General features: G+C 50.0%; 1 protein-coding gene across 1 annotated transcript in view; it reads left to right on the top strand.

Annotated features, from left to right (window-relative positions):
- Positions 1 to 7,206: 7,206 nt before the first annotated feature.
- Positions 7,207 to 27,608, top strand: part of LOC149470476 (uncharacterized) — a 491,741-nt gene continuing 471,339 nt past the window's right edge. The window contains exon 1 of the mRNA XM_089663270.1: positions 7,207 to 7,314. The gene's annotated coding sequence lies outside the window, so the exon portion shown is untranslated. The remainder of the gene's footprint in view (positions 7,315 to 27,608) is intronic.

Consider the following 27,608-nt stretch of genomic DNA (forward strand, 5'->3'; position numbering starts at 1 on the left):
TGTTCCAGGGACAGGAAGTGACTCCAGACAGGAAGTGACACAAACAGGAAAAGACTCCAGACAGGAAGTGACTCCAGACTGATTTATACAGAGGGTGCAGTATGGAGAGCAGACACTAGATGGTGAAAAAGCAGAATAGTATAAAACAACAGGGAAAAAACCTGAAAAACAAAAGATGATGGAGGCTTGTAAACATCTTATTTATCACCTTGACGTCATTGTCCCACTCTACAGGTTACATCACATCACGTGACTTCCTCAGGAGTTGGCCATCGGACGTACAACTGCCTATATATACCATTATAATCCTTAATAGACTAATCGGGCGCCATTATGTTGTAGCCTGTCTGTCCCTTATTTGGCAGCCATTTTCCCTTGGTCTAATATAGTGTTTTTACATTACAGTGGATTAGATCTCCCTCCTCCATTATGTTGTAGCCTGTCTGTCCCTTCTCCGGCGGACATTTTGCCTTAGTCTGATATGAATGCTGGCACATTTTGTCCCCTGATATTAGACATTAGCCGGGTGATTGTATACACACAGCGGGCAGATCTCAATCAATGTCACCCACTAGTCTATACTGTCACGGGGTTGGCCAGCCAATCATGTGGCTCCTATTCTGTCCTTCCAATGACCATTCCTAGTACATAGGACTCATCTTCCATACTACATTCATGATACAACAAGATGGAAACTGTTATAGAGTCATTGTACAAATCCTGTGACCCGACTTGTATCCGGGAATATTGCATGGCCTTCTACTTCCTGCTTCCTGTTCTATGCTGACCTGGATGCAGTTCTGTTGTACAACATGATTCCTCACACCAGCAGCTTGTGTTGTCTTCATTCCTGTACAGGAAACATGGTGTCAGAAGTGACTGGAATCAGGACTGAGCCTCTTGTTTGGAGCGCAGCAGCTTTGGGAAACACAGGTTTGTGAACTACAGCCTGAGACTGAGGATTGTCTGAGATTTGATAGCTCAGAGGCTTCCTGACAATATGGCTGCCATGAATGGCATACCTCCCCCAGAGGGGATGACAATGAGTGGGGATTGGAGCAGCAATTGGGAATCTTTCAGAGCTGAATGTGAAGATTATTGTCTGGCTATAGGCTGGAATGAGAAATGTGCAGGAGTGCCGGCAGCAACTCTGAGAAGAGTCATGGGCAGTGAATGCAGGCATGTGTATAAACACAATGTGACCCTCACAGCAGATCAGCAACACAATGTTACAGCCATTGTAAATGTACTGGAAGATGATCTCATACCTGCTACAAATGTCATTTATGAAAGGGATGTGTTTGGATGCTGCAAACAAGAAGAGGGACAATCTTTGGATCACTTTGTTACACACTGGAGAGAAAAGGCAGCAACTTGTGAATATGGCACTCAGAGACCAATTGATAAGGGACACAATTGTTGTTGGTATAGCTAGCGAGAGAGCACACGCAGGCGCCTCCTAAGAGAACATGACTTCACTCTACACACAGCCATTGAGACGTGCCGTACAGCAGAGCTCACTGACAGACGTCTGAAAGTTATGGAACAGGACAGACAGCAGACCGACAGCATAAACATTGCAATGCAGCATGGCAACAGGAACAAACTGCAGCAACGCCCCCTGATGAGCACAAATACTGCCAACCCTACAGCTTGCAAATACTGTGGGACTGTGCATGAAAGAATTAAAGAGCCGTGTCCAGCTTATGGGGAGTCTTGGAAGTCTTGTGGAAGAACAAACCATTTTACTAACGTTTGTTTGTCAAGTAAACGACGGCCATCAATAGGCAAATGACACAACGTGGAGAACACATCCGCATATGAGGAAGAGACACACACCACTGAAGTTATAGACAGCAGGGAATTGATGGGCCTACCTCCCCCACACAGATCACCTACCTCCCCCCACAGATCACCTACCTCCCCCCACAGATCACCTACCTCCCCCCACACAGATCACCTACCTCCCCCCACACAGATCACCTACCTCCCCCACACAGATCACCTACCTCCCCCCAGAGATAACCTACCTCCCCCCACACAGATCACCTACCTCCCCCCACACAGATCACCTACCTCCCCCCACACAGATCACCTACCTCCCCCACACAGATCACCTACCTCCCCCCACACACAGATCACCTACCTCCCCCCACACAGATCACCTACCTCCCCCCACACAGATCACCTACCTCCCCCCACACACAGATCACCTACCTCCCCCCACACACAGATCACCTACCTCCCCCCACACAGATCACCTACCTCCCCCACACAGATCACCTACCTCCCCCCACACACACACCACTGAAGTTATAGACAGCAGTGAATTGATGGGCGCTGTGCAATCCAGAGGAAAGAAATGGTTTGTCACTTTACATGTAAATAATAAGCCCCAATCCTGTCTCCTCCATTCAGGAACAACGTGGGATGTAATGTGCTTCAGAGACAAAATGGTGTCAGCACCAGAAGCACGTCTACTGCCAAGTGACACCAGATTAAAGTTATACTCCGGTGCGATGATGAAATCTCTGGGGCTCTTCAAGACAGAATGTGCCATACGTGGACTAACACACAAGCTGGAGTGTGAAATTGTGGAAGCAGCCAAAAGCCACTGTTGTCTGGCTCATCCTGTGAGCGTCTAGGGCTGATACGTTTCTCCGTCCCTGCAGAGCGCAATGTGATGGACAATCTATCCAAGGGGCCCTTGACAAAACAACTGCTGATAAAGGAATTTAGTGATGTGTTTACTGGGCCAGTAGAATCTGTACCAGGGGAAGTTCATTTCCACCTTGATGTGAGTGTCCGTCCAGTCCAATGTGCACCACGCAATGTGCCGGTGGCATTAAAACAGGCAGTTAAGGCACAGCTTGACCAGTATGAGGCCAATGGACACTTGGCACCAGTGACTGACCCAACTGGCTGGATAAGTAACATGGTGATTGTAAGGAAGCCAAATAAGCTATAAATATGCATAAATCCCAAATTCTTAAATATGGCACTGAGACGATCTCACTACATCATGCCAACTCTCGAGGATGTTTTGTACAAGCTGCCTAAGGCACGTCTGTTCACGCTTGTTGATGCCCGGGATGCATTTTTACAGTGTAAGTTGGATGATGCAAGTAGTTACATGACAACCTTCTGGACTCCGTGGGGCAGGAAAAGATGGCGCAAACTGCCTTTTGGAGTATCAGTTGCACCAGAGGTGTATCAACGTAAACAACATGAACTATTGGCTGGACTCGGTGGTATTGAACCAATAGCTGATGACATCCTTGTGGTTGGCTGTGGGGACACAGATGAGGAAGCAGAGCAAGATCATGATGGCAAACTGCTGGAACTGATAAATCATTGTAGGCAGGTAAAATTGAGACTTGGCATGAAAAAGCTGCAATTCAAGGTCAAAGAAGTCCCCTTTCATGGACACATTCTAACCTGGGAGGGTTTGAAGGCTGACTGTCAGGAGCAGGCGCAGTGTGCCAATTTGCACTGGTGTGCGGGCACTAGGTCTTGGCCGGCCACGGCAATGACGGAACTCACGCATGTGCATTCGGGACCAATGACAGTGCAGGGCGCAGTATTTAAATCCATTCTGCACTGACACCGGTTGCCGTATGGTCTATCCTGTGTTCCTGTTCCTGAAGTCTCTGTATTTTGATCGTTGCTGACCCAGATTGTCCCTGACTGTGTTGAATTCTCCTGCTCTGACCCTCTGGCTTGCCTGACCTCTCTCTCGGATGCCCCCTTTGGATTTGATCTTCTGTTACTGACCCAGCGAGTGACCCGACTATTCTTTGCCTGCAGCCGTGTACCTCGCTGTCCCCACAGTTACCGACCCGGCCTGTCTGACCTCGCTTCTTCTCAGTCATCCATCCATCCCACTCGGATCCATCCGTCTCTTCATATCAGGCTCTCATCCTGTGGATACCTCTGGCAGATTCCTCTACCACGGGTGGGTGTACTCAGGGGCCGCGACCTGGTCTCTGTCTGCTGCAAGTCCATCCCCACCATCAGGGGCCCTGGTGAACAAGCAGACTGGGACTTAGACTCTGCGCTCTGGGGAATCCTATTCCATGGGTTACTAGAGGCCCCGCCAGGTGGTTCCTTACACTGACCCAGAAAAAATCAGAGCCATACTGGATATGCCGCAGCCAGCAAATGTGAAATCCCTGCAGCGCTTTATTGGATTTGTTACCTACCTAGCAAAATTCCTACCACACCTCTCAGAGGTCTGTGAGCCATTGAGAAGGCTTCTGGACAAGGACGCTGTTTGGCATTGGCTTCCTAAGCATGATAATGCAGTGCAGGACATCAAACGCTTGGTCACGGACACACCTGTCCTGAAGTACTATGACGTTACAAAACCTGTAACTATTCAAAGTGATGCAAGCAAAACTGGACTTGGGTGTTGTCTATTGCAAGCTGGCCAGCCTATCGCTTTTGCTTCAAGGACACTGACTCTTACCGAACAAAACTACGCACAAATAGAAGAGGAATGTCAGAGTATAGTGTTTGCCTGCCAGCGCTTTCACCACTACCTCTATGGGCGCGACGAGATCACGGCAGAAACTGACCATAAACCTCTGATTTCTATTTTCCAGAAACCACTTTTGTGTGCACCCAAACGTCTACAGAGCATGTTGTCACGTTACAAAACTATTGCCTAAATGTTGTCTATAAACCTGGTCCTGAAAGATACATTAGTGACACTCTTAGCAGAGCTACAGCAGCAGGTGGTACACCTGAGTATGCACAACACACAGTTTGCAATGTTCAGCGGGACCTGGAGGTCCTGTCACAGATTAATCATTCAGACTATTTATACGTCACGGACCAACGATTGCTTCAGATAAAACAGCACACTGAAACCGATGAGAGTTTGCAGGCTCTTAAATATGTTGTCCTGAACGGTTGGCCTGATTCCAAGTTGGAAGCCCCATTATTTGTGAGAGAATATTGGACTTTCAGAGATGAAATCGCCATCCAAGATGGTATACTGTACAAGGGGCCAAGGGTCATCATTCCTAAATCTTTAAGATGGGAGATGCTGACTCGTATTCATGCCAGTCACATTGGAGGAGAAACATGCTATAGGCAAGCACGTGATACCCTATACTGGCCCAACATGCAGAATGAGATTAGAGACTGTTGCTCGGCATGAAATGAAAATATCAGGTACAACAGAAAGAACCTATGATGTCACATGTGCTGCCCACCCGGCCTTGGCAAATTGTAAGCATGGACTTACTGAATTATGCTGGGCAGGATTTTCTGCTAATTGTTGATCACTATTCTGACTTTTGGGAGATTGAGCTACTTCCTGACCTGTCTGCTGATACTACCATCAAGTGTTGTAAAGCACAGTTTGCACGTTATGGCCAGCAGGATAGAGTCATCTCGGATAATGGACCTCAATTTGCATGTGAGCAATTCAGACGTTTCTCTACAGATTGGGGATTTGAGCATGTTACCTCATCCCCAAGTCAATGGTAAAGCGGAATTGGCTGTCAAGATAGTGAAGAATCTTTGTAAGAAGGCCAAGTTTGATGGTACTGATCCGTGGAAGGCCATTCTACATTGGAGGAACACCCCATCTGAAGGCATGGACAGTAGTCCTGCACAGCGCTTGATGTCTAGGAGACTGAAGACTTCATTGCCTGTGGCCAACAAATTACTTAATCCTTGTGTGGTTACAGGTGTCCCGGTGAAACTGCAGCGGAGGAAACAGATTGCCAAACTGTCATACGATGTGTCTGCTAAAGACTTACCTGAACTAAGCATTGGAGAGGCAATCCGTATGAAGCCGCTTCCAGGTGACAGGACCGGTCTCTGGAGACTGGGTTCCTGTGTTTAGAGGGTTGCTCCTCGATCATATCTTGTGGATGTAGAAGGCAGTCTTTACCGCCGCAATCGAGTGGACCTGCAAAGGGCAGAACGATTCCCTGCACAAGCCTATGAGCACCCCGCACGTGATCCTCCTGAGGTGCTCAATGCCCCGAGTCCTACTGGACCATATACTCAAAGCAGAGAGAACTCCGCTGTCATATCGGGATACAATGAGGATGACATAATGCAGCCACATATCCCGACAAGTTCTTCTCTGCCAAACACACCAGCCAGGAAAGAGGGTCGCTCCTTATCAACACCTTCTGGAGCTGAACGGATTTCCCCAGGAAAATCCCTGTGGCCTTGCGTAGTGGTCGAGTTTCCAGACCACCAGATAGACTCAATCTGTAGTGTATCTACCAGTCACACAGCATGCCATGTTCAAGACTGTTCAGGATCTGTTTTAGTTTTATTGTTTACAAGGTTTGAATGGAATGTAAAAAAGGGAGACGTTATAGAGTCATTGTCCAAATACTGTGACCCGACTTGTATCCGGGAATATTGCATGGCCTTATACTTCCTGCTTCCTGTTCTATGCTGACCTGGATGCAGTTCTGTGTACAACATGATTCCTCACACCAGCAGCTTGTGTTGTCTGCATTCCTGTACATGAAACAGGTACTGTCCGTGTATTAGGGGAACCAATGACACCTTGGCTAGTATTGTAGATGAATCTGGGGGCGTCGGGGACAATCTTCTTATGTTTATGGCCCTTTAGGGCAGATGTGATTTCTATGTATTTTATGGGAGATTTTCTCTGTATATTGGGAGTTTCCATCTTGTTTTATCATGAATGTAGTATGGAAGATGAGTCCTATGTACTAGGAATGGTCATTGGAAGGACAGAATAGGAGCCACATGATTGGCTGGCCAACCCCGTGACAGTATAGACTAGTGGGTGACATTGATTGAGATCTGCCCACTGTGTGTATACAATCACCCGGCTAATGTCTAATATCAGGGGACACAATGTGCCAGCATTCATATCAGACTAAGGGAAAATGGCCACTGGAGGAGGGACAGGTGGGCTACAATAAAATGGAGGACAAATATCTACTCCACTGCACTGTAAAGTGATAACTGTGTTTTATTCATAATAGAAGTTTACGAGCCGCCATCGTCTTTTGCTTTTCAGGTTTTTTCCCTGTTGTTTTATACTATTCAGATTTTGTTGGACCAGCACCATCTAGTGTCTGCTCTCCATACTGCAGCCTCTGTATAAATCTGTCCCCAGTCACTTCCTGTTTTGTGTCACTTCCTGTCTGGTGGCTTTTCCTCTCGGTGTCACTTCCTGTACCGGGAAAACTTTCTTCCTTTCAGCCATTTTAGATCTGCTTCCAGAGGATCCAACAGAATCGGTCTCCATCCTGAACACACGGCCACCATAGGGCCAGCATGGGATCTTCTCCATGTCAGAGCACACGGGTAAGTCAGGTGGATCTCCTATTCCTGGTCCCGGCTCCTGTCCCTGCTATAGACGGACCAATCATCTGTGACCGAACCTTCCTCCTCGTCATCGATGATCTGGGTGTATTATTATTATTTATTCCAGGTACTTATATAGCGCCGTCAGTTTACATCTATATTGTACATTCCCATCAGTCCCCGCCCCTGAGGAGTGTACAATCTAAGGGCCCTAACTCACATTCATACATACACATACTAGGGACAACTTAGACCGGAGACAATTCACCTCCCAGCATGTCTTTGTAGTGTAGAAGGAAACCTGAGTTCCCGGAGGAAACCAGCACAGGCACAGGGACAACATGCAAACTCCAGGCAGGTGGTGCCATGGTTGGGATTTGAACCGACAACACGAGTACTGCCAGGAGGAAGTGCTAACCACTCAGCCACTGTGCTGCCCCGTGCTGTATATATCTCAGCATCTACTTCTCAGTTTCCTCCTCATTGCCGGCCATTAAATGGGCCTCAGAATGGCTCCGGTATTCCCTCCTAGGAAGGACATTCAGGCCGATCTCCCACCATGTTCCTCTGATGTGTCCGAGACAGAATAACAGGAGAGACACCAGGAGAACCCGCTGGGACCTGACACTCCGAGAACCAGAGTTATGGTGGAGTATAGACCCTTCCTGAGATACTCCTCCCTGGGAACGGTCATACCTCCGTACTCCTCTCCTGTACATACCCATCACTGTCACACCTCCGTACTCCTCTCCTGTACATACCCATCACTGTCATACCTCCGTACTCCTCTCCTGTACATACCCATCACTGTCACACCTCCGTACTCCTCTCCTGTACGTACCCATCACTGTCATACCTCCGTACTCCTCTCCTGTACGTACCCATCACTGTCATACCTCCGTACTCCTCTCCTGTACGTACCCATCACTGTCATACCTCCGTACTCCTCTCCTGTACGTACCCATCACTGTCATACCTCCGTTCTCCTCTCCTGTACGTACCCATCACTGTCATACCTCCCACACTCCTCTCCTGTACGTACCCATCACTGTCATACCTCCACACTCCTCTCCTGTACATACCCATCACTGTCTTACCTCCACACTCCTCTCCTGTACATACCCATCACTGTCATACCTCCATACTCCTCTCCTGTACATACCCATCACTGTCATACCTCCGTACTCCTCTCCTGTACATACCCATCACTGTCATACCTCCGTACTCCTCTCCTATACATACCGATCACTGTCATACCTCCGTACTCTTCTCCTGTACATACCCATCACTGTCATACCTCTGTACTCCTCTCCTGTACATAACCATCACTGTCATACCCCCCACACTCCTCTCCTGTACATACCCATCACTGTCATACCTCCGTACTCCTCTCCTGTACATACCCATCACTGTCATACCCCCCACACTCCTCTCCTGTACGTACCCATCACTGTCATACCTCCGTACTCCTCTCCTGTACACACCGATCACTGTCATACCGCCGTACTCCTCTACTGTACACACCGGTCACTGTCATACCTCCACTCTCCTCTCCTGTACATACCGATCACTGTCATACCTCCGTACTCCTCTCCTGTACATACCGATCACTGTCGTACCTCCGTACTCCTCTCCTGTACATACCGATCACTGTCATACCCCCCACACTCCTCTCCTGTACATACCCATCACTGTCATACCTCCGTACTCTTGTCCTGTACATACCCATCAATGTCATACCTCCGTACTCCTCTCTTGTACATACCCATCACTGTCATACCTCCGTACTCCTCTCCTGTACATACCCATCACTGTCATACCACCCACACTCCTCTCCTGTACATACCCATCACTGTCATACCACCCACACTCCTCTCCTGTACGTACCCATCACTGTCATACCTCCGTACTCCTGTATGTACCGATCACTGTCATGCCTCCACACTCCTCTCCTGTACGTTCCTTTCCTGTACGTATCGAACACTGTCATACCTCCGTACTCCTCTCCTGTACGTACCGATCACTGTCATACCTCCGTACTCCTCTCCTGTACGTACCGATCACTGTCATACCTCTGTACTTCTCTCCTGTACGTACCCATCACTGTCATACCTCCGTACTCCTGTATGTACCGATCACTGTCATACCTCCATACTCCTCTCCTGTACATATCGATCACTGTCATACCCCCCCACTCTCCTCTCCTGTACATATTGATCACTGTCATACCATCTTTACTCCTCTCCTATACATACCGATCACTGTCATACCACCCACACTCCTCTCCTGTACATACCGATCACTGTCATACCACCCACACTCCTCTCCTGTACATACCGATCACTGTCATACCACCCACACTCCTCTGCTGTACATACCGATCACTGTCATACCACCCACACTCCTCTCCTGTACTTACCCATCACTGTCATACCTCCACACTCCTCTCCTATACATACCGATCACTGTCATACCTCCACACTCCTCTTCTGTACATACCGATCACTGTCATACCTCCACACTCCTCTCCTGTACATACCGATCACTGTCATACCACCCACACTCCTCTCCTGTACATACCGATCACTGTCATACCTCCACACTCCTCTCCTGTACATACCGATCACTGTCATACCCCCCACACTCCTCTCCTGTACATACCGATCACTGTCATACCTCCACACTCCTCTCCTGTACATACCGATCACTGTCATACCCCCCACACTCCTCTCCTGTACATACCGATCACTGTCATACCTCCGTACTCCTCTCCTGTACATACCGATCACTGTCATACCTCCGTACTCCTCTCCTGTACATACCGATCACTGTCATACCTCCTCACTCCTCTCCTGTACACACAGATCACTGTCATACCTCCGTACTCCTCTCCTGTACATACAGATCACTGTCATACCTCCGCACTCCTCTCCTGTACATACCGATCACTGTCATACCTCCACACTCCTCTCCTGTACCTACCCATCACTGTCATACCTCCGTACTCCTCTCCTGTACACACAGATCACTGTCATACCTCCACACTCCTCTCCTGTACATACCCATCACTGTCATACCTCCACACTCCTCTCCTGTACATACCGATCACTGTCATACCTCCGCACTCCTCTCCTGTACATACCGATCACTGTCACACCCCCCACACTCCTCTCTTGTACATATTACCCACCATCATATCATCTGCAACTCCTCTCTTACATTTACTACCTGCAGTTATGCTCTTCTTCTTAAATTGGGGAATAACTCGATGACTTACATACTTTTCAGACCTTGTGAAATATTCTTGGCTGTTTTGATAATAATACACTTTAATTTGTATTTCATGATAAATCCTGCCTCATCTCTGCCTCTCTACCTGCAGCCTAACAATGAGGTGTGCATGCAGCCACTGATCTATTTCTGGCTTTTGTCTCTCAGACACTCTAATGTTCATTTCTCCAAACGTCCTCCAGGACATCCCTCCTGAGACAGAGCTCCTCCCTCTGGGACAGGAAACACGTAAGCACAGTACTATAAAAGGCGGACCACCAGGCCTCCCTCCTGAGTTTTTAGTGTTTCCTCTGCAAGGATGGGTGCAGTCATCAAGGAACTGATTGTCGAAGTCCTGGGCCCTAGAGGTTGCTGGTGGATTCTGGTCTGGATTACTTCCTCCTGCCCGACGCAATCACTTCAGGGGGAGTGGGGCTGCGCTCCTGATGTCCTTCCATGCCTCAGTGGATGATAACCATCATTGGGGGTGTCCTGGGGGGTCCAGGACCTTTGATGCCTGTCGTTGTCCTTCTCGTGCGGGGGGGGCTCCAGCATCCGATGCACAATGTGGCAGATTGACTGCCAAGCAGGCGTGCAAGTAGCCGCAACTTCTGGGTGCTGTCCAGGAACCGGAAGTTCCGGCCGTGGTGAGGTCATTGACAGGCGCCGGAGACTCGTGGTTCCAGTCTCCATATTAGCACAGGCAGCCAGTATGGAGTACAGACCCAGCAGAGCGTGTGGCTCCACACCAAGAGGGACATATGGAAGGCGCTGGCACTTCTCAGGCATACTCTGGTCCTTCAAGCACTGGCTCCTCTAAGGTAAGCTTGGGGACTCTGATCCCTCTTGCTGACCCTGGTGGGCACACTTCCTTTTCTTGCTCCCCCAGCACAGTGGTTTTGTATGAGGGGCCCTGGGCTGATTATTTTCTGTATTGTGTCTTTTCTTGCTTATTGTAGGTTAAAGTCCAGGACAAGGTGCAGAGTCAGACCCCCAAGAAGAAGTGTGCAGTTTGTGCAGCTAAATTGGGTTCAGCTTGGGAAAAACCCTTATGCCGCAATTGTGTGGCTATCCTAATTAAGGATAAGTCATTTACAGCGTGCCATAAAGTGCTCACCTCCATTAAGGATGACATGTTGTCTACATTTCAATCCTTTTATTATTATTATTAGTATTATTATACAGTATTTATAAAGCACCAACAGTTCGCTCAGCGCTGTACATTACAATGGAAGACAATACATGAGACAGTACAAAACCAATACAATGTGATACACGAGGGGTTCGAGGGCCCTGCTCCTTGGAGCTTTCAATCTAGGAGGGAGGGGATAGTGGTATGGGAGGAAAAGCTGTGGGTTGGAGTGGTAGGAGGAGTGGAGGAGATCGGCAGTTAGCAGAGGGTGGGGTAGGCTTCCCTGAAGAGATGGGTTTTTAGGGTGCGCCTAAAGGAGAGGAGAGTGGGTGATAGTCTGATGGATTGGGGTAGGGAGTTCCAGAGGATGGGTGATGCCCTGGAGAAGTCCTGAAGGCGAGCATGGGAGGAGGAGATCAGGGAACTAGAGAGAAGGAGGTCTTGTGAGAAGCGAAACATATCTTTTGTGTGGTAGATGGATATTAAGTCAGTGATGTAGTTCGGGGCAGTATGGTGGACAGCTTTGTACGTCAGTGTTAGCATTCTGAATTTGATCCGTTGGGCAATCGGAAGCCAGTGGAGGGATTGGCAGGGGGTGTGGCAGAAGCTGAGCGGTTGGAAAGGTGGATGAGTCTGGCAGCCGTATTCAGGATGGACTGAAGCGGGGATAGCCAGCGGCGAGGCAGGCCAGTGAGGAGGGAGTTGCAGTAGTCCAGTCGTGATATGATGAGGGAGTGGATGAGCTGTTTAGTGGTTTCTGGGGTTAGGAACGTGCGGATTTTGGCGATGTTGCGGAGGTGGAGTCTGCATGTTGCGGAGGTGGAGTCTGCATGAGTTTGTTAAAGATTGGACTTGGGGCTGGAAGGATAGGTTGGAGTCCAGAATGACACCAAGTACTCTGGCTTCTGAGGTGGGCTTGATGGTGGCATGGTTGGGCGTGATGGAGAAGTCAGTGGGGGGTGGTGTGCGGGCTGGGGGGAAGACTAGGAGCTCAGTTTTGGAGAGGTTCAGTTTAAGGAAGTGGAGTGACATCCAATCTGATATGTCGTTCAGTAGGCTGGTGATTCGGGCGGAGACTGAAGGGATGAGGTGGGGGGTCGAGAGATAGATTTGCCCGTCGTCGGCATAGAGGTGGTAGTTGAAGCCGTGGGAGTGTATCAGTTGGCCAAGGGAGGAGGTGTACATGGAGAAGAGAAGGGGCCCAAGGACAGAGCCTTGAGGGACCCCAACAGAGAGGGGGAGTGGGGGGGAGGTAGTAGTGTATCCTTTAGATCCCTATTGGAAAAATGCAGTCGCCACTGGGTCCTTGGACCCAATCGGTGGGTTTGTCGGTAGCAGATACATTAAAAGGGGAGGAGGACCCTGAGGATCCTAGGTCTCTTGCTTCCTCAAAGGTAGATTAAGGCTCATAAGATGAGGATGGTGAAGTTTGCTCTTCCAGAGGTTCCAGGAACAAATTGCCCCTGGAAGATGTGGACGACCTCCTTAACCACTTCCAGACCGGACACTTTTACCCCCTTCCTGACCAGGGCAATTTTCAGCTTTCAGCGCTATCACACTTTGAATGACAATTGCGCAGTCATGCAACACTGTACCCAAATTAAATGTTTACCATTTTTTTGAGACAGATAAAGCTTTGTTTTGGTGGTATTTATTCACCGCTGGGATTTTTATTTTTTTTGCTATGTAAAAGTGTTTTTTTTATAACATTTTGCAAATAAATTATATTTCATCATAAATCTTTGCCAAAATTTATTCCGCTATCTTTTTAGTAAAAAAAAAAACAAAACAAATTAGTTTATAACCAAAAATTATAATTTTTAAACTTTTTTTTACATTTTTATTTTATTATATTATTATTTTTTATTAATTTTTTTACATACTGTCACCCTAGCAGTACAGTGACACTGTACTACTTGTGGGGGGTGGTGAAGATTTTTTTTTTTTTTTTACACTGATTGCTTTTACACCCATATAGGATGTAAAAGCAATCATTTCTCTTTCTCATTGAGAAGTACTGAGTGAGCTGTGATTGATCACAGCTTGTCACATGGTACAAGGCTGTTGTGAATAGCCCTGTACCATGTGACCTCTGTGATCATTCACAGATTTCACATGTAGTAAGCAATGATGTCACAAGTGACATTTTGCTTACTACTTTGCATGTGATCACTGATTGGCCAATCAGTGATCACATGATCGGGACCTCGTACAGAGGTCCCGTCCGACGATCGGTGTTTCACTGTGTCCGGAGGACACAGCGGGCACCGGATCGTGGTGCTGCGCGCTCCCAGGGAGCGCGCACAAGCAGGGTGAGGGGAGGCCGTTCATAAACGGCCACCCGACCCTGCACTGCCACTGTCCGGCCGTTTATATGCAACGGCCGGACGGGAGGTGGTTAAAGCTATCTACGAAACCTTAGAGATCGAGGAGGAGGATGTTTGCCTATATAAGCATGACCTCATGTATCAAGGTTTGCATGCTAGAAAGACTAGTGTCTTTCCAGTCCATAGTTCCCTGGTTGATACCATTAAGCAGGAATGGGAAAGCCCTGAGAGGAAACCCTTTTTCTCAAGTAACCTAAAAACGAGGTTTCCTTTTTAGGATAACAGGTCCCAGCAATGGAACAAGGTTCAGAAATTAGACACCCCCTTATCTAAAGTCTCTAAAAGGACAGACTTAGCATTTGAAGATATGGGGGCCATGAAGGACCCTATGTATAAGAGGGATGAAGTCTTACTCCGCAGGGCCTGGGATTCCGCTTCCATCAGCTTTAGGCCAGCTTTATCGTCTACCTTGTCACCAGAAATCTGGAATGCTGACTTACCCAGTCGCATCTCTCAGCAGGGACCTCCAGGCAGCAAATCCTGAAATATATGGGCAGCACAGTGGCTAAATGGTTAGCACTTCCACCTGGCAGTACTCGGGTTGTTGGTTCGAATCCCAGCCACGGCACCACCTGCTTGGAGTTTGCATGTTCTCCTTGTGCCTGCATAGGTTTCCTCTGGGTACTCTGGTTTCCTCCTACACTCCAAAGATATGTTGGGAGGTGAATTGGCTGATGTCAAAATTGTCCCTAGTATGTGTATGTATGAATGTGAGTTAGGGATATTAGATTGTACGCCCCTTGAGGGTTAGGGACTGATGTGAATGTACAATATATATGTAAAGCGCTGCGTAAACTGACAGCGCTATATAAGTACCTGAAATAAATAAATAATTTCCTTTGCTGTTTAAAGCAGTTGGTTTCCTTGTGGATGCCTCGGCCAAATCCGTTAAGCTAGCGGCTTGAACCTCTGCCCTAGTGAATTCAGCTAAAAGGGCATTTTGGTTAAAAACCTGGGCAGGGAACTCAGCATTCAAACTGCACCTTTGTGCCTTACCCTTTATTGGTGATAATCTTTTTGGTCCAGGTCTTGAGGAGGTTCTGGAATGTACGGCCCATAACAAGAGGACATTCCCAGAGAGTAAGAAAAGGTTTTACTCTAGTAGGGTTTTTATTTCCACCTTATTTCTATGGCTTCTTCTAGAAATAGAGAGCGGTGGAAACAAATTCAGAAACTTACCCGAGAATTAGAATCACATTATAGGGCTCATGATGGCAATCCATCTCTCCGTAACAAACCATGATATCGCAAAAGTGTCTAGAACTGAATACTTTACTATCCCAGAAAACTGAAAAAGCTCTACGCTGGACGAAGGCCTCCTTTTTATTACATAATAACTCAGCATCTACTATGTTCGCACGGAAATTAAACCTCTCAATACGACCCCCACATATCTACAAGTTACGTACTAAATCCGGCAGTATCTCCTCTCTTCCTCGTGAAGTCCTGGATATTTTTGAAAATTTTTATTCCACCCTATTAGCTCCCCGCAACCAACTTCTGCTTCCTCAAAAGGCTCATGGCTTGATTCTATACCCCCCCCCCGCTCTCACACCCTCTCAGATATCCTCCCTCAATGCTCCCTGCACTTTGAAGGAAATATCCTGTGTGATTAGCAAACTCAGAACTTCCACAGCACCGGCCCTGATGGGTTCACGGCCAGTTAACCATTAGCCGCCCGGCCAATGGCCGTTTGGCGGCTTGAAATGTGCTCCTGTATTCCGGGTGCACGCCATTTGGCGTGCTCCCGCACATGCGCGGTTTGCGCGGTTGCAGAGCGACGCAGCAGTGTGATCTGTCACTGCCCGTGCACCTCGGACACGGCCGATGACAGATCCGAGTACCGGCTCCCGTTGTTGGTACCATGTGACCTGCTGTGACCAACCACAGCTGGTCACATGACAGTTGTATACAATGGATGGCTTCATTCATGATGCCATCCATTGTATACTAGTGCCTAGCTGTGAATGGTCACAGCTAATCACATGCACATGTCATGTGATTAGCTGTGACCAAATCACAGCTAAGCACAAAAAAAAAAAAAAAAAAATATATATTTTTTTTTCATACTGTCACCAGTCAGTGTTGCTGATCACCGCCATGCCAGTTATATGATGACGCTGTACTGCACTGGTGACAGTATGTAAAAAAAAAAATAGTGAAAATAATTTTTTTAATTTTTTCATTTTCCGAAAAATTATGACAAAAAAATACAACTTCAAAAAACTCGCCATTCCTCTTATGAAGTACATCGGACTGTCTGCTCTGCAAAAAGGGGTCATTTGGGGATATCTGTACTGTTCTGACATTTGGGGGATATCTGTACTGTTCTGACATTTGGGGGATATCTGTACTGTCCTGACATTTGGGGGGATATCTGTACTGTCCTGACATTTGGGGGATATCTGTACTATTCTGACATTTGGGGGATATCTGTACTGTCCTGACATTTGGGGGATATCTGTACTGTCCTGACATTTGGGGGATATCTGTACTGTCCTGACATTTGGGGGATATCTGTACTGTTTTGACATTCTTGGACCTCAAGAAATTAGATTGGCTGTCATTACTTCAGGATTGATCAATATTCAGATCTATCCCATAGTTTGTGAACTCTATAACTTTCCTACAAACTAAAAAATACATCCTAATTTGGGTTATTTTCACCAAAGACATGTAGCAGAATACATCTCGGCCTAAATTTATGAAGAATAATTATTTATTTGTAAACTTTTATAACAGAAACAAAAAAAAACGTGTTTTTTTCAAACATTTTGGTCTTTTTTTGTTAATTTAGCAAAAAATAAAAACCCCAGCAGTGATTAAATACCACCAAAAGAAAGCTCTAGTTGTGTGAAGAAAATTATAAAATTTTAGTTTGGGTACAATGTTGTATGACCGCGCAATTGTCATTCAAAGTGTGAGAGCGCTGAAACCTGAAAAATGGCCTGGGCAGGAAGGGGTAAAATTGCACGTTATTGAAACGGTTAAACATTTTGCTCCTACATTGGCTCCCTCTTTGATGTCATTATTAGAGATGAGCGAAGAAATGAAAAATTTGATTCGACTGATTCGGCGAATTCGTGGACAATATTCGATTCGAGTCGAATAAATTCGCTGTGAATTTAACTTAAAAAAGGGTGTTTCTAGGCTTCAGAGAGACTTAATATTAGTGCAGAACACTGTAGCTTTAATTTAAATGCCCTTGGAGTCTGCTGGGGAAGAGAAATAATACTGTCAGTCAGTATGACATGCAGATGAGTGCCGTCGATCTTAGAATCACCGCACACTTCACTCATTTGGGCAGTCACGGGGCCAAAACCAGTGTTTGGAGCCACAGTGTGGCGGTGGAGGCAGCAGCAATGGGAGGCCATACAGCAACCTATGACAAAATGGAAACCAGCAGGAGTGTGAGGAGACCTGAAAGTGGCACATGGCAGAGTGGGAGCAATGGGAGGCGGTACAGGGACCCAGGTCACACTGTGGGCCCAGCAGCAGCGTGACCAGGCGGTACGGGGGCCCATGGCCGATTTGACCTCGTTCATCCCATAGTCCTGCCAACTCACGAATAGCGTGGCCTCCTCAAAGGGCCTGAGCAAGCGCAGGTGTCACGCATGAGCTGACAATGGCTGACATCTAAGTTACACAGGGAGTACCTTTATCCGCTTTTAACATCAGGAAATCTGTGATGGCCTTTCGCTGTTCGTAAAGGCGGTCTAACATATGTAGGGTTGAATTCCACCTTGTTGCAACGTCACAGCATGAGGAGTCGGTACGGGGGCCCATGGCAGATTACGTGCCTGGCAGCAGCAATGGGAGGCCCGTAATCTGCCAGCACCCTATGTCAAAAAATTGAACACACCAGCAGTGTGAGGAGACCTCAAAGTGGCACATGGCAGAGTGGGAGCAATGGGAGGCGGTACAGGGACCCAGGTCACACTGTGGGCTCAGCAGCAGCGTGACCAGGCGGTACGGGGGCCCATGGCCGATATGGGGCCTGGCGGCACCTATGGAAGGCCTGTAATCTGCCAGCAACCTATGTCAAAATGGAAAAGCACAGGAGTGTGAGGAGACCTCAAAGTGGCACATGGCAGAGAGAAAGCAATGGGAGGCCGTACAGGGACCCAGGTCACACTGTGGGCCCAGCAGCAACGTGACCAGGCGGTACGGGGGCCCATGGCCGATTTGGGGCCTGGCGGCACCTATGGAAGGCCGCTAATCTGCCAGCAACCTATGACAAAATGGAAAACCGCAGGAGTGTGAGGAGACCTCAAAGTGGCACATGGCAGAGTGGGAGCAATGGGAGGCCGTACAGGGACCCAGGTCACACTGTGGGCTCAGCAGCAGCATGACCAGGCGGTACGGGGGCCCATGGCCGATTTGGGGCCTGGTGGCACCTATGGAAGGCCTGTTATCTGCCAGCAACCTATGACAAAATGGACAACCGCAGGAGTGTGAGGAGACCTCAAAGTGGCACATGGCAGAGTGGAAGCAATGGGAGGCCGTACAGGGACCCAGGTCACACTGTGGGACCAGCAGCAGCGTGACCAGGCGGTACGGGGGCCCATGGCCAATTTTGGGCCTGGCGGCACCTATGGAAGGCCTGTAATCTGCCAGCAACCTGTCAAAATGGAAAAGCACAGGAGTGTGAGGAGACCTCAAAGTGGCACATGGCAGAGTGGAAGCAATGAGAGGCCGTACAGGGACCCAGGTCACACTGTGGGCCCAGCAGCAGCGTGACCAGGCGGTACGGGGGCCCATGGCCGATTTGGGGCCTGGCGGCACCTATGGGAGGCCCGTAATCTGCCAGCACCCTATGACAAAATGGAACCCTGGGCTGGGGCAGGCAGAACCGCCGTATCTTTATCACGTTTTTCCCAGGCCACCGAATGGCGACGCTGCATATGCTGACGCAACGCTGTAGTCCCAACATGAGCCCCCTGGCCACGCTTGACTTTCTGGCCACATAGTCGACATTAGGCTACGTTTACTTCCTCGGGCGGCTTGACGAAAACTTGCCACACCGCCGAGTAGGAAACTTTGCACCCGCTACTCCTCACTGGCTGACTGCTACTTCCTCCGTGCACACCGGCACCACTACTGGCTGTGGTGGTAGGCTGCAGTGGAGCTGCTGCTCTACTCCGTGGCCGTTTGCCTCCACTGACACTGCTGCGACCCTGCTGCCTCCTGGCAGCAGCAATGGGAGGCCGTACAGGGACCCAGGTCACACTGTGGGCCCAGCAGCAGCGTGACCAGGCGGTACGGGGGCTCATGGCCGATATGGGGCCTGGCGGCACCTATGGAAGGCCGCTAATCTGCCAGCAACCTATGACAAAATGGAAAACCGCAGGAGTGTGAGGAGACCTCAAAGTGGCACATGGCAGAGTGGGAGCAATGGGAGGCCGTACAGGGACCCAGGTCACACTGTGGGCCCAGCAGCAGCGTGACCAGGCGGTACGGGGGCCCATGGCCGATTTGGGGCCTGGTGGCACCTATGGAAGTCCTGTAATCTGCCAGCAACCTATGACAAAATGGACAACCGCAGGAGTGTGAGGAGATTTCAAAGTGGCACATGGCAGAGTGGAAGCAATGGGAGGCCGTACAGGGACCCAGGTCACACTGTGGGACCAGCAGCAGCGTGACCAGGCGGTACGGGGGCCCATGGCCGATTTGGGGCCTGGCGGCACCTATGGGAGGCCTGTAATCTGCCAGCACCCTATGACAAAATGGAACCCTGGGCTGGGGCAGGCAGAACCGCCGTATCTTTACCACGGTTTTCCCAGGCCACCGAATGGCAACGCTGCATATGCTGACGCAACGCTGTAGTCCCAACATGGGCCCCCTGGCCACGCTTGACTTTCTGGCCACATAGTCGACATACGGCTACGTTTACTTCCTCGGGCGGCTTGACGAAAAATTGCCACACCGCAGAGTAGGAAACTTTGCACCCGCTACTCCTCACTGGCTGACTGCTACTTCCTCCGTGCACACCGGCACCACTACTGGCTGTGGTGGTAGGCTGCAGTGGAGCTGCTGCTCTACTCCGTGGCCGTTTGCCTCCACTGACACAGCTGCGACCCTGCTGCCTCCTAGCAGCAGCAATGGGAGGCCGTACAGGGACCCAGGTCACACTGTGGGCCCAGCAGCAGCGTGACCAGGCGGTACGGGGGCTCATGGCCGATATGGGGCCTGGCGGCACCTATGGAAGGCCGCTAATCTGCCAGCAACCTATGTCAAAAAATTCAACACAACAGCAGTGTGTGAGCAGACCTGAAATTGGCACATGGCAGAGTGTGGCGATGGAGACAGCAGCAATGGGAGGCCGTACAGGGACCCATGAGAGACTCTGCACTTGGCAGCAGCATGAGGAGGCGGTATATAGGGGCCCATGGCAGATTAGGGGCCTGGCAGCAGCTATGGGAGGCCCGTAATCTGCCAGCACCCTATGTCAAAAAATTCAACACACCAGCAGTGTGAAGAGACCTGAAAGTGGCACATGGCAGAGTGTGGCGATGGAGACAGCAGCAATGGGAGGCCGTACAGGGACCCATGAGAGACTCTGCACTTGGCAGCAGCATGAGGAGGCGGTATATAGGGGCCCATGGCAGATTAGGGGCCTGGCAGCAGCTATGGGAGGCCCGTAATCTGCCAGCACCCTATGTCAAAAAATTCAACACACCAGCAGTGTGAAGAGACCTGAAAGTGGCACATGGCAGAGTGTGGCGATGGAGACAGCAGCAATGGGAGGCCGTACAGGGACCCATGAGAGACTCTGGACTTGGCAGCAGCATGAGGAGGCGGTATATAGGGGCCCATGGCAGATTAGGGGCCTGGCAGCAGCTATGGGAGGCCCGTAATCTGCCAGCACCCTATGTCAAAAAATTCAACACAACAGCAGTGTGTGAGGAGACCTGAAAGTGGCACATGGCAGAGTGTGGCGATGGAGACAGCAGCAATGGGAGGCCGTACAGGGACCCATGAGAGACTCTGCACTTGGCAGCAGCATGAGGAGGCGGTATATAGGGGCCCATGGCAGATTAGGGGCCTGGCAGCAGCTATGGGAGGCCCGTAATCTGCCAGCACCCTATGTCAAAAAATTCAACACACCAGCAGTGTGAAGAGACCTGAATGTGGCACATGGCAGAATGTGGCGATGGAGACAGCAGCAATGGGAGGCCGTACAGGGACCCATGAGAGACTCTGGACTTGGCAGCAGCATGAGGAGGCGGTATATAGGGGCCCATGGCAGATTAGGGGCCTGGCAGCAGCTATGGGAGGCCCGTAATCTGCCAGCACCCTATGTCAAAAAATTCAACACACCAGCAGTGTGAAGAGACCTGAATGTGGCACATGGAAGAGTGTGGCGATGGAAACAGCAGCAATGGGAGGCCGTACAGGGACCCATGAGAGACTCTGCACTTGGCAGCAGCATGAGGAGGCGGTATATAGGGGCCCATGGCAGATTAGGGGCCTGGCAGCAGCTATGGGAGGCCCGTAATCTGCCAGCACCCTATGTCAAAAAATTCAACACACCAGCAGTGTGAAGAGACCTGAATGTGGCACATGGCAGAATGTGGCGATGGAGACAGCAGCAATGGGAGGCCGTACAGGGACCCATGAGAGACTCTGGACTTGGCAGCAGCATGAGGAGGCGGTATATAGGGGCCCATGGCAGATTAGGGGCCTGGCAGCAGCTATGGGAGGCCCGTAATCTGCCAGCACCCTATGTCAAAAAATTCAACACACCAGCAGTGTGAAGAGACCTGAATGTGGCACATGGCAGAGTGTGGCGATGGAGACAGCAGCAATGGGAGGCCCGTAATCTGCCAGCACCCTATGACAAAAAATGGAACACACCAGCAGTGTGTGAGGAGACCTGAAAGTGGCACATGGCAGGGGCATGATTCATGGCGGATTTAGTCAGTTGTGTCAGGAACTGGTGGTTTGAAATCCAGACTAATCCACGCCTGATTCATTTTCACAAACGTGAGTCTCTCCACACTTTTGGTGGACAGTCGTGTCCTCCGCGGAGTTACAATACCTCCTGCCGCACTAAACACGCGCTCCGATGCCACGCTACTGGCCGGGCATGACAGCCTTTCAAGGGCAAATTCAGCTAGTTGGGGCCAAAGGTCAAGTTTCGTTGCCCAGTAGTCAAGGGGATTGTCTACCTCGGTTGGCAGGGTGCTGTCCAAGTAGGCCCAAGCCTGTTGTTTGAGCTCCTGCTCCAGGTCCACCTGATGCTGCTGCTGCTGCTGCGGCTGGTTAGTAGTTTCCTCACTGCGCTGGTGAAGAAAGCTACTCATCATCGACTGCAGACTGAGGCAGCCGCTGCTGGTGGAGCTGCCACTGCTCCTACCACCCCACCCCTCCCCTGCTGCCATGGCAGCGGAACGCGAGCGCACAGGGCCCACAGTGTCTGAGGATGGACGTTGGCGCACAAAGGCAGAGACCAACTGACTACATAGGTGGTTTTTATAGTACGTAATTTTGGCCTCCCTCTCAGCAGGTGTGAAAAAGGCCACCATTTTGGAACGATAGCGAGGGTCCAACAAGGTGGACAGCCAAAAGTCATCCCTCTGTCTGATGGTTATTATTCAGCTGTCGCTACGCAAGCAACCGAGCATGCTATGGGCCATTTGCGCCAAGGAATGCGAGGGACTCCCTGCCTCCATCTCCACAGCATACTGCCACGGTGCGTCTGGGTCCTCTGTCTCCTCCTCCTCCTCCTCTACCAGATGCTCCTGCTCCTCCACTCCTGTCCGCTGAGTGGAAAAACCACCCATTTCACTCAATAATTCCTGAGCACAAATGTCCTCCTCTACCTCCTCTTCTTCTTCATGTCCTGGCCCCACAGGGGTCATGTGGCGTTTAGATCTGTGCGCCACGTCTACCGCACCCTGACCAGCCATTGTTAACAGCATTTGTTCCAGGACGTGCAACAGAGGAATGACGTTGTTCATCCCATAGTCCTGCCGACTCACCAATAGCGTGGCCTCCTCAAAGGGCCTGAGCAAGCGGCAGGTGTCACGCATGAGCTGCCAATGGCTGACATCGAAGTTACACAGGGGAGTACCTTTATCCGCTTGTAACATCAGGAAATCGGTGATGGCCTTTCGCTGCTCGTAAAGGCGGTCTAACATGTGTAGGGTTGAATTCCACCTTGTTGCAACGTCGCAGATCAGGCGATGCTGTGGAATTCCGTTCTGCCGCTGCAGCTCAATGAGGGTGTTCTTTGCGGTGTAGGAATGGCTGAAATGCATGCACAGTTTACGTGACATTTTAAGGATGTCTTGCAGTGGGATGGTGGATTTTAGGAACCGCTTGACAACCAGATTGAACACGTGAGCCATGCATGGCGCATGGCACAACCTTCCTTGACGCAGAGCAGACACCATGTTCTTTCCATTGTCGGTCAACATGGTTCCGATTTTCAGTTTGCGCGGAGACAGCCATCTGTCGATTTCTCTGTTCATTACACTCAGAAGTTCCTCCCCTGTGTGACTACGTTCGCCAAGGCATACCAGGTGCAGCACAGCGTGACACCGTTGCGCCCTGCACATGTGATATGCCGGTCGGGTAATGGGACTTGGCACGGGGGTGGCGGCTGAGGACACGGCGGAAAAAGAGGTGGTAGAGGCGGACATGTTTGCTGGACCAAGGACGTGCAAACGTGGAGGCAAAAGCGTCGTGACCTGTCCAAGTTGCTGGTGCGGCTGTGCCGGCACCACGTTCACCCAGTGGGCCGTAAATGACATATACTGTCCCTGACCGTAGTTACAGCTCCACACGTCGGCGCTGCCGTGCACTTTGGCAGAGACCGACATGCTCAAAGACTGGCCCACCATCTCTTCTACATGTGAATGCAGGGCTGGCACTGCCTTTATGGCGAAGAAATGACGGCTTGGCACTCTCCACCACGGCGCGGCACAAGCCATCATTTCTCGGAAAGGTGCTGAGTCCACCAGTTGGAAAGGGAGGGACTGCAGCACCAGCAACTTGGACAGGAGGACGTTCAGCTTTTGCACCGTCGGGTGCGTGCTCGCAAACTGTTGTCTCTTGGAAACGGATTCCAAGAAAGACTGTTGACGGAATCCGAGAAGAGGAGTAGCAGGAGAAGGAGCATCTGAACGAGCGGAAGATGCCAACGAGCGACAACTCCCCTCAGCAGAGGTGTTGGAGCCTTGACTGGCTGATAGAGGGTGATTGACGACGTCGGGTGACGGAGCAAGTAACGGAGCGGGTGATGGAGCGGGGGCTGGGGCAGGCAGAACCGCCGTATCTTTATCACGGTTTTCCCAGGCCTCCGAATGGTGACGCTGCATATGCTGACGCAACGCTGTAGTCCCAACATGGGCCCCCTGGCCACGCTTGCATTTCTGGCCACATAGTCGACATACGGCTACGTTTACTTCCTCGGGCGGCTTGACGAAAAATTGCCACACCACCGAGTAGGAAACTTTGCCGCCGCTACTCCTCACTGGCTGACTGCTACTTCCTCCGTGCGCACCGGCACCACTACTGGCCGTGGTGGTAGGCTGCAGTGGAGCTGGTGCTCTACTCCGTGGACGTTTGGCTCCACTGACACTGATGCGACCCTGCTGCCTCCTGGGCAACCCACCGACTGTTTCGCTCGCTGCCAAGCTGGCACCCTCTTCTCCTGATGATGCGGAAGAAATTACCTGATGACGACGAGGCAGCCAAGTGCGATCAACCTCCTCATCATCAAGTACGGTCTCCGCCTCACTACTAGCCCCCTCGGCTGCGTCTGGGTCAGGAGACAGACCTGTCTCTAGACCGGCTACCGAGCCACTCTCCTCGCCAGTACTTCTTCGCCTGGCTGCTGAAAAGGCGGATGTCTCCCCCCGTTCCTGACCGCCCTCTGTTAGCTCTTCCTCACTGTACAGTGGGGCTGAGCCAACAGCATGCGATACTTCGCTTGGTGAGGGAACAGCAAAGGACAGGGGCAGGTAGAGGACATGTGATTTCAGTGGGCTTGCTCCCGGGCCATGCCAACTAACGGTTGTGTCTGACGTACCCACCGACCGTTGGCTGTAGGTGTCAGAGGTGACCTGGGAAGAGGAAGACGACTGAGCCAACCAATCGATGACGGCAGGGTTGTCGGTGGAGACACGACCGCTGGATGACACCGGGAGCACTGGCCTCTGGCTGAGAATAGTGCTGCCTCGACCCCTTCCTCTGCTGCCACGTCTGCTTGCTCCTAAAACATTGCCTCCTCTGCCACTCCTCTGCATGTTGTCTGACATACTCTTTAATTCAACGATTATGTGTCCCTGAGTAACAATTCTGTGTCTGTCCGAGTAACAATTCTGTGGCCCTAAGTAACAGTTCTGTGGCCCTCAGTAACAATTCTGTGTCCCTGAGTAACAATTCTGTGGCCCTAAGTAACGGTTCTGTGGCCCTCAGTAACAATTCTGTGTCCCTGATTAACGTTTATGTGGCCCTAAGTAACGGTTCTGTGGCCCTCAGTAACAATTCTGTGTCCCTGATTAACGTTTATGTGGCCCTAAGTAACGGTTCTGTGGCCCTCAGTAACAATTCTGTGTCCCTCAAGAAACAATTCTGTGTCTGTCCCTGAGTAACAATTCTGTGGCCCTAAGTAACGGTTCTGTGGCCCTCAGTAACAATTCTGTGTCCCTGATTAACGTTTCTGTGGCCCCAAGTAACGGTTCTGTGGCCCTCAGTAACAATTCTGTGTCCCTGATTAACGTTTCTGTGGCCCCAAGTAACGGTTCTGTGGCCCTCAGTAACAATTCTGTGTCCCTGATTAACGTTTATGTGGCCCTAAGTAATGGTTCTGTGGCCCTCAGTAACAATTCTGTGTCCCTGAGTAACAATTCTGTGTCTGTGCGAGTAACAATTCTGTGGCCCTAAGTAACAGTTCTGTGGCCCTCAGTAACAATTCTGTGTCCCTGAGTAACAATTCTGTGGCCCTAAGTAACGGTTCTGTGGCCCTCAGTAACAATTCTGTGTCCCTGATTAACGTTTCTGTGGCCCCAAGTAACGGTTCTGTGGCCCTCAGTAACAATTCTGTGTCCCTGATTAACGTTTATGTGGCCCTAAGTAACAATTCTGTGGCCCTAAGTAACAGTTCAGTGGCCCTCAGTAACAGTTCTGTGTCCCTGAGTAACAATTCTGTGTCTGTGCGTGTAACAATTCTGTGGCCCTAAGTAACAGTTCTGTGGCCCTCAGTAACAGTTCTGTGTCCCTGAGTAACAATTCTGTGTCTGTGCGAGTAACAATTCTGTGGCCCTAAGTAACAGTTCTGTGGCCCTCAGTAACAATTCTGTGTCCCTGAGTAACAATTCTGTGGCCCTAAGTAACGGTTCTGTGGCCCTCAGTAACAATTCTGTGTCCCTGATTAACGTTTCTGTGGCCCCAAGTAACGGTTCTGTGGCCCTCAGTAACAATTCTGTGTCCCTGATTAACGTTTCTGTGGCCCCAAGTAACGGTTCTGTGGCCCTCAGTAACATTTCTGTGTCCCTGATTAACGTTTATGTGGCCCTAAGTAACGGTTCTGTGGCCCTCAGTAACAATTCTGTGTCCCTGAGTAACAATTCTGTGTCTGTGCGAGTAACAATTCTGTGGCCCTAAGTAACAGTTCTGTGGCCCTCAGTAACAGTTCTGTGTCCCTGAGTAACAATTCTGTGTCTGTGCGAGTAACAATTCTGTGGCCCTAAGTAACAGTTCTGTGGCCCTCAGTAACAATTCTGTGTCCCTGAGTAACAATTCTGTGGCCCTAAGTAACGGTTCTGTGGCCCTCAGTAACAATTCTGTGTCCCTGTGTAACAATTCTGTGTCTGTGCGAGTAACAATTCTGTGGCCCTAAGTAACAGTTCTGTGGCGCTCAGTAACAATTCTGTGTCCCTGAGTAACAATTCTGTGTCTGTGCGAGTAACAATTCTGTGGCCCTAAGTAACAGTTCTGTGGCCCTCAGTAACAATTCTGTGGCCCTAAGTAACAGTTCTGTGGCCCTCAGTAACAATTCTGTGTCCCTGAGTAACAATTCTGTGTCTGTGCGAGTAACAATTCTGTGGCCCTAAGTAACAGTTCTGTGGCCCTCAGTAACAATTCTGTGTCTGTCCCTGAGTAACAATTCTGTGGCCCTAACTAAAGTTTCTGTGGCCCTAAGTAACAGTTCTGTGGCCCTCAGTAACAATTCTGTGTCTGTCCCTGAGTAACAATTCTGTGGCCCTAACTAAAGTTTCTGTGGACCTAATTAACAATTCTCTGGCACTCAGTAACAATTCTGTCTGTCCCTGAGTAACAATTCTGTGGCCCTAACTAGCGTTTCTTTGTCCCTAAGTAACGATTCTGTGGCCCTCATTAACAATTCTCTGTCCCTAAGTAACGTTTCTCTGTCCCCAAGTATCGTTTCTGTGGCCCTAACTCTGTCCGTAATACAGAGCGGTCTGCCTCTGTTCAATGACTGCAGGCAAATGAAGAATTCCAAAATGGCCGCTATTTATAGCTCGACCATTACA

This window comes from Staurois parvus, unplaced genomic scaffold (genome assembly GCF_062004578.1).
Source record: "Staurois parvus isolate SC_StPar_1 unplaced genomic scaffold, SC_StPar_1.0 ptg000042l, whole genome shotgun sequence".
NCBI lineage: Eukaryota > Metazoa > Chordata > Amphibia > Anura > Ranidae > Staurois > Staurois parvus.